Raw genomic sequence first — 8,493 nt, 5'->3', positions numbered from 1 at the left:
CTGAAGAGGTAATAAAGTATTAAACAGTAAGTGCTTTAGGATAATAGTGTTGTTCTTTGACGCCTCTGGTAATTTACTGCACTATGTGTTGGTGGTAACTTTATGATTGTTATTGTCAGTGTTAATGAATTTCACTTAATATTTTTGCCAAAGTCGCAGCATTAACTTCTTTCAAGAAAAAATACATGGCGTGAAATCCTATTGGGAGTAATTTTTTGGAATCATAGTCGCTCTCCTGAATTGGCTGAATAACATCAAAGGATTTTACTGCCAAGTACAAAACACACACAGGTGCTCACTCGTACAGGCATAGGAACACACTTCCCGTCTATTACACATATACAGTCGCATAGGGAGACAGACATATAAAGACAAACATATGTAGACAGAAATGCATATAGACGCAAATAAAACAACTAGACTATACAAACAACTACTATTAACCAACAAGTTCTAATCGAGGGTTCTAGTATGTTATCCTTGACCTCCAGAATCGTAATTACTGAAGATATCGATGAAAATACCTCATAGTACTCGACTGTATACACACGATCAAATCAGTATAAGCTTCAACATGTAGTGCAGCATTGTTATTGTAGTGATCTAACGGTCCTCCAAACATAACATCACCCGCACAGCAAAAAAAGTAATCATAAATAAATAAATAAATAAATAAAAGCAATAGGAAGAATAGGCCTACGAGATAGCCTCGCCACTATACCCGGCATGAACAGTCGATTCTTATTTAATCAATCGGGTGAGAGCAGTTTAACGCCCTGTGCTGCCTTACCCAAGTTAAATTTGCGTTGTTCACGAAGACAGGCAGTCATGCTATATAGGCGCTGGCTGCTGGTGTGTGTGTGATATGTAATCTTGGAACTGTGTGTGTGTGTGTGTGTGTGTGTGTGTGTGTGTGTGTGTGTGTGTGTGTGTGCGTGTACTTTCTCATTTTACTCACAAAAACTAGTATCTTCGTAAATAGCAATGAATAATTTTTTCATTATTTTTTTTGTGTTATTTTACTAAAAAAAAAATGAACATAACATTAACCACAATAACTGATTTTTTCCTCAATGTTCGGAAAATATATTCAGTTGACTGCGAATAGTGGAGAGATAACCATAATCTTGGCAGTGACGGGTCTTATGGTCTCTGTCTCTCTCACGAGAATGAATCACACCAACCCGCTGTAATGGAGACACTGGTGATGTTTATGCCTGCTGGTGGTGGGTATTTCAAGGACACGCTAGACCCAGACTTTGTGTATATATAGAGATGATGATATTTATACAGCTGGTGGGAAGTTCAGCTTTGGAGATGCATTTTGTGGGTGTTTTTGTTGACATAACATTACTTACTGAAGCAGGAGGAGGAGGGGGGTAGCTTATCTTTAGTATGGAGGATTTTAGCAAGCAACCACCACCTTCAGTGAGCTTTGTGTCGTCACCGTCTCAGGGAATATTATCCGGAGTTATACCTCAGTGTCAGGCGGTTGGCAGTCGGAGCCAAGAAGAACAATTGGTCATCATACTTTCTCGTGAGCTGACTGGGGGAAAACTTCATAGGTGTGCCAGGAGTGAAACAGATAGCGTCATATCTAAGTCTCCAGCCTGACGGTAAAATCTTTTGGTGTCTTCGAGCCATTTGGCAGAGTGAGTGCGATTCCAAAGACGACCTGCAATAGTTTGAAGGATTTATTCCGTGCAATATTTGCTAGCAGAGGTGGGTGTTGGGAGAGTGGCGGACCAAGATATTGTAATTTATTAGAGTTAATTTTTCTGGAACATTAAATGATGGAACCAAAACTCCCTATAGTGTCTTGCCTGGGTATAAGTCATCTGGGAATACAATCAATAAAAAAAAATCATCTACTGACTGAATATTGGGATGATAAAGAATTTTTTTACTAATAACAAATTGTTAGTGGATCAGTCTAAATATGTACTTAAAGTTCCTGATTATACGATCTGCGAATAAAACTTAATGGGTAATTACTGACAACTATGATATATCTATGACAGACTGCAGGTTCACTGTTTGTCAGGGAAAATACGAGACATTTGGCGCCTTTCTCGTTTCTCTGAAGACACCGGAAGAATCAGTTGTACCGTGTCCGTGGTCAAGGCATGAACCCCTTCAGTCTGCCTCAGCGTAACCTCGTCTCTGACAGATGATGATGAGGGTGGCGTCACTGGCAGACTCTGGCCACCCAGTTTCACACTCCACGCATTTCCCAACATTTTCCCAGCGACACTCAGCTTCCCTCCACCTCCTGAAATTCGATTTTCCTCGAATTCACAAATCGAGGAAGACAAATCCAGACAGTGGACGACGATGGCGGCGGCGGCAAATATGATCACAATACCTCAAGCCTGTGCCACACGGAATGCACACCACGTTATCTAAATCTATTGATTCAAAGTTATGTACACTTTTTCGTGCTCTGAGCTACTTTTTTTCTTGACAGGGGTTTGAATACTATTTTTCGACGTGGATTCTAATGACACACACGCACACATACAGTATATACCTAAACGTCACTAGAAATATTTAAAGCCGATTTAGTAAAGGCACGAGCTGTATTTGTTTTTAAACTAAAAACAAAAATTCCTTTGAAATATTCCTCTCGGATTTCTTAGATTTCCATGCGGTTTTTGCTTCTTGAATTCCTGGCAATAATAATTATTTATCATTTTTATCTATTTTTTGTCCTCATCACTTTCGTCTTGCTGTGTTCTAAGTCAAGTAATGATATTCTCTAGTGTCTTTCTCTCGTCGTACTCTTTCACCTTTTAATACACATCCATTTTTTTCGCTGTATCTTCTCTGGTGTCTTTGTCCCGGATAAGAGATGAGAGGGATTACCCAGATGAGAAAGATGAGAGTGGGAGTGATGGAACGTGCACCTTGATGCTGCTGAAGGAACCTACCCGCTCTATCTTCTGAATAAGGAATGGAAAAAAAATGAAATTGCCTTCGTCTCTAATTTATTTTATCTGAACCTCTAAGCAATGTTTTCTTTTTAATCTTTCGTTTCACTCTATTTCTTATGTTGTTAATTTTTTTTTTAGTGCTTTTAAGATCAAGTTATATAATAATTTCGTGTTATGTGTCTACGCTTGTGTCTTCATAGTCATTTCATTTTAACTTATATATAGATTTCGATGTGGAAAATGACTTAAGCTTTGTTTGATCCTACTTAGGTTACCCGGCGTTGTCTCGGTTCGTTTTCGTCATTGTAGAGTTAACCACAATGAGTGCAGTCAATACCTCTAGAAATATAGGGGAAACTATACCCAAGAAAATGAGAGAATCTTTCAAATATACCCAAGAAAATGAGAGAATCTTCCAAATATACCCAAGAAAATGAGAGAATCTTCCAAATATACCCTAAAAAAAGCCACAACAACTGAAGACCTCCACCACAAGTCTCCCTTCCTTATAATTTATCTCTATTCACCATTATCGCGGGCATTAATCCTATTGATAAATCACGATGATTCGAAGGCTCGGATCTCACTTTAGATCTGGAAACCCAATATCTCTTACCTTATTTTTCTTCCTTTTCAAACTCTGCACACTAATAATTCTTCTTCTTTCATTTCCTTTCTTCTTCTTACATTTCTTTTCTTATTCTTCCATTTCATTTTATTCTTTTATGTTCTTTGTCTTTATTTTCTTCACATCTCTCTCTCTCTCTCTCTCTCTCTCTCTCTCTCTCTCTCTCTCTCTCTCTCTCTGCTCTCCCCTCCGTCCGTTCCCGCAGTAGTTAGTGTTTTCATTTATTCTTCTTCACCCTCTCTGTTATTGACTATACTGCCCAACCTGACATACACACAAACACAAATACAAACCAACGCACACACACACACACAGACACAGACACACACACACACACACACACACACACACAGTATACCTTTCCCACGCACAAACTATATCATTTTATTTGCCACACACACACACACACTCACCATACTAGCCAGCCAGACCACTAACATTAACTAAGTCTCCCAAATAACTTGTAAGATTATGGAACTGTCATCGTTCAGGAGTTTCGCAGACAACAACAAATCCTCTTCAAATGGCGGGTGTAAATCGCACCGAAACGAATTACTCTTCCATTAAAACTTACGTCAAAAATCTTAATTACTTTGTCCAGTAAACGATGAAAGATATACTCAAGGCAGTGTTTCTCCGGATTTAATGCCGAGAAATATTCCTGTAAGACATAATGGAAGGAAGATTCACTACCGCTCACGCCAGACTAGTCCCAGATTGTGTATGCGTCTTGTTTTGTCTCTTTCGTGTTTGTTTTTTGCTACTTGTTTGCAATTTGTTTGTTTCTTATTTTGGATTTGTTTGTGTGCTTATTTTATAGACTGGTTTGTTTTTTGTTTGTGTTTAGTTTGTTTCGTACTTGTGTATTATTTGATTTTTATTTGCTCTTTGGTTTTGTTATTGTTTGTTTTCTATTTCAGTCTAGTTTGTTTCTTGCTTGTTTGTATTTGTTCGCTACTAGTAACCTACCTGTGTTTTATTTGTGACAGGGATAGGGCGAATGTAGGTCATCAGTATTCGAATGAGAATACTTCATATTTTTGTGAATAAAATTGAAAATATGAATACAAGAAAAAATAAATAATCGAATACAATGCATCTAAAAGTAGTTGTGAATACATGTATCTTGACAAATTATATATGTGATAAAATATAGCAGATGATGATACTGAAGCACATTTTATTTTCAAAGACTTAGTTGTACGTATCCAATTACACAGTACACTGGAAACTTCTCTAGTTAGATGCTATTTTTAGATTAGTAAAGCACACCTCGGCGATGTTTTCAGAGGTCCTCACCTCCAATGCTGAACAAACGTTCAATGCGTGTAAAACGAAGTTGGCCAGGTGACTACTCACTAACACGCACGTGATGGAAAAAAAGTGACACACTAGGCACGATTATGATGACACATTAGACTGGCTGCCCACTGAAAGACTGAAGCTGCGGGCTTGGAACAATACTGTATGTAGGAAAACACCATACGAGGAAGTGGGCGAGGCGAAGGGGTCACACCAGGACCACGTAGGCAATAAGAGGATAAGATGGGGGAAGGAGATGTAATGGATATGCAGCAGGAAAGAGAAGGGCTTATATAACCTGACCTTGCAATTGGACGTGATTGGCTACCAGCGGCACCTTTTGTGGTAGAAGGTGGAGTAGGAGATTAGCTCACTCACTTCCTCCTTTGACCTGATCCTCCACCTTGACCTAATTACCACATCCACATCAATGACCCGGACATAACCTTTGAGTCACCACATCACAGTATCCACCTGGGACATTCCAGATTCAGTGTAGTAAGTCTATATTCCAATTTACAAAACTACACATTAAAACTTTTCTGGTTCTTTTCAAATAAACCAAAACTTGATGAGCGCAGCAGGGCCAAGTCGGTACAGGAATACGAATACTCACTGTCGGATTTGTAACTTATTTGCGACTTTCTTATAGAATGTAATGTATTCCCCGGAGATAACGACTCTAAAAGCAACGCAACTCGGATTTAGTAACTTCACCAGCAATATCAGCCGGAAATAGCTCCAATTGCAATGACACTCGAAGATAATTACTCTACCACCAGTATAACCCAGCGATAACGACTCCAACCATAACGCGACTCGGAGATAAAGACACCATTAGAAGTATAACCTGGAGATAAGGACTCAAACCACGACGTGACTCGGATATATAGACGCTAACGGCAGCCAAACACAGAGATAATGACGCCACCAGAAGTATAAAACCGGAGATAACGACGCCATCAAGAGAATGTCCACGTATGATGACGTCTCAGCAAAAATTCAAGACACACGACTTCACTTCACCCACACAGCCAAGCGAGGGAGTGGGAGTCCGCTGGCTCACTCTAATGTAGGAATTCGTCAATGTCCGCCCTCGATGTCTCACAGGAACGTCGCCTTCTTTTTTGTGTGTGTGTGTGGGAGGGGGAAGTGGGGGGAGGGAGGGGTGCTCCTCCTCCTCATACCGCTTCCATTTAGTTTCTTTTAGTTTCTGTATATCTAAATTCAGTTTTCAGTTGATTTTTCTTTCTTTACATTTGTTGCCTATATTTTGTCATAGTAAAGACAGTGTATCAGTATTGACGATTTCAGTTTTTTATTTTTTTTATTGAGAGTGGGTGGGCAAAAATATTCTCACGATGGTTCCCATCCCACGGGAAAAAAGAGAATGAAAAAATATTAGTTGGTAATAAGAGCCTAAACATGATGAGTACACTTTCTCATGTATAGTATATGCACTCTGCTAGTTTAGTACAACTTATGAGAAATACATGGGTCTACATACTGTAAATAGGCAGAACACAAAGCCCTACACACTGTAAACATCGTGAAACAAAAAACACTGACAAGATTTCTGGATTTTATTTTTCGTTTTGTTTAAAGGAGATTTTTCAGTTAGTACGAACAATTGTTTTTAATTTAAAATCAAAATCCGTAAAATAGATTAATAAAAAAAAAATACTTGTTTGAATGATTAAGTATTCATGATTTAGTTGGGTCTTTTATTTAAGTCGTGAACGAAAAATAGAGAAACAGGATAAAAGAAGAAAACACTTACAAGGTTCTTCAGGTTTTCACAGAATGTCAAGAACGCTGAACAATCTCACAGTTTCTTGGAAAATAATATTGTTTTACGCATTTTTTTCTTCTGCTTCATTTTTTTTACATGTACAGTTGTGTCCACAGGTATAATGTTCCACCCCTCGGTGACCTTTCCGCCGAAGGGGAGGAACATTATACCTGTGGGCAATTGCACATGAATTAACGCGCCGAGGTCATTTTCATCATTTTTTTCGTATGCTAATCCTTTTTAACTATGGTTCTTGCTCTTGTTCAAATTTTATTAATGTTTTTTTTTTATTTCTAATCAAGATTCAACTTTAAAAAAAAAAATTTTGAGCATGGCAAATTTTTAGTGAGTTGTCACAGCTGAGGACATGAAACAGCCACACAAACATCACACATCACTCCAACATAAGCCATGGAACTGTTCATTCACAACGTCCTTTACTCAGACATAAGCCCTCGACAGAAAATCTTTCGTCGCTCCTACACCTTCCCTCTCATTTTACTTATACTAAAGTTTTCTATGTGTGGAAGATAACAGTTTCAAGTAGGAAAGTCGTCACTGGCTGTTGCTTAACGATTTACTCCTCAGATGCCTCACTTAAGGATCTCTTATTCCCATCACTACAATGTTCGTGATGAGTGTAGGGAGTAGCTCGTAGGCCAGCCACCAGTTTACACAGCGGGGTTTCTTCTCCTCACTGTCAGCCCCACAACCTCAAGGCTCTTACCTGCCTCGAGTTGTTTCTTTCTTTAGCCGTGAATAACTAAAAAGAAATAAATGACGAAAAAGTATTTCGATTCCCTCCCCAAGCTTCCCAACTCCAATTTATTTCCAAGTCTCACAAAGAGCCTCTTGTAATCTTCACTCAACTTTACAAAGACAAGAGAAAAACTGTCTGTAAAAGTACAAAAATACTACCGGGAAAATATCGTTGAGGGACGTTTTACGTTGAATTCAATCCCCACTGAGGTTTGTACAGTCATAAATACCTGGAGTCACAGAAAAATAAAAATGTCACTTTTCTCTGTCGACATGCTAGTAAGTTCACGAATCAAAATATCAAAAATTACACTTTCACTTTCGTATTGAAACTGATAGCGTGTCGATTTTTTTTATAAACGTTCCCAGAAACAAAGTAAGTGTTGTCTAGCAATAAAGTCGGTCAGAGGCAACGCGAGACTGTGTACACCACACCTGAATCTCCGACGGCCACTGAGCGTCGCAGATAACACGGGTTCCGGACAAAAGCAATTTGGTTTTAATACTGTTATGGGGGTTGTTGTTTTCGGATCCGGAGCTCGAAATGGGATTGGATCCTCGTGGGGAGCGGCGTAACGTGTAAGTATATATTGCCAGCCGCCACACCGTTACTGAATTGTTATTTCGGTTAGTGTTTTAAGGTGGCTTGTGATGATGGCTATGACGGCGTTGTCGCCTCAGAGGTGCAGGGAGGAGGAACCTTATGATAAGACCTGATGTATAAACATTCAGTAGAATTTACGACTGGATCAGCACCATTCGGCTCTGGCAATGAAGTCACTGAACGGCATGTAGAAGTGTCTGATCATTGATGAATATTCTTGATTCCTTGGTGAGGTTTCCTCGTCAACACTCCAGCAGTTTATAGTATCTATTGACGACCTGCCGCTCTGCCTCGAGATATGGACTCTGTTCAGTATGCTCACCTGGTAACTATTCATCACTGACATGACTTCCCGTTTACCCGATCATTATATTCTGACAATATCTTAACTGAACGACCATCAGTACATCAAACTTCTTCATTACGTCTCATAGGCCGCGGTATACAGTTTACTTCACCGTCCATCTTCCTTTTA

The sequence above is a fragment of the Homarus americanus genome, unplaced genomic scaffold (assembly GCF_018991925.1).
Source record: "Homarus americanus isolate GMGI-L3 unplaced genomic scaffold, GMGI_Hamer_2.0 scaffold40856, whole genome shotgun sequence".
NCBI classification, from domain to species: Eukaryota; Metazoa; Arthropoda; class Malacostraca; order Decapoda; family Nephropidae; genus Homarus; species Homarus americanus.
This window is presented reverse-complemented; position numbering follows the sequence as displayed.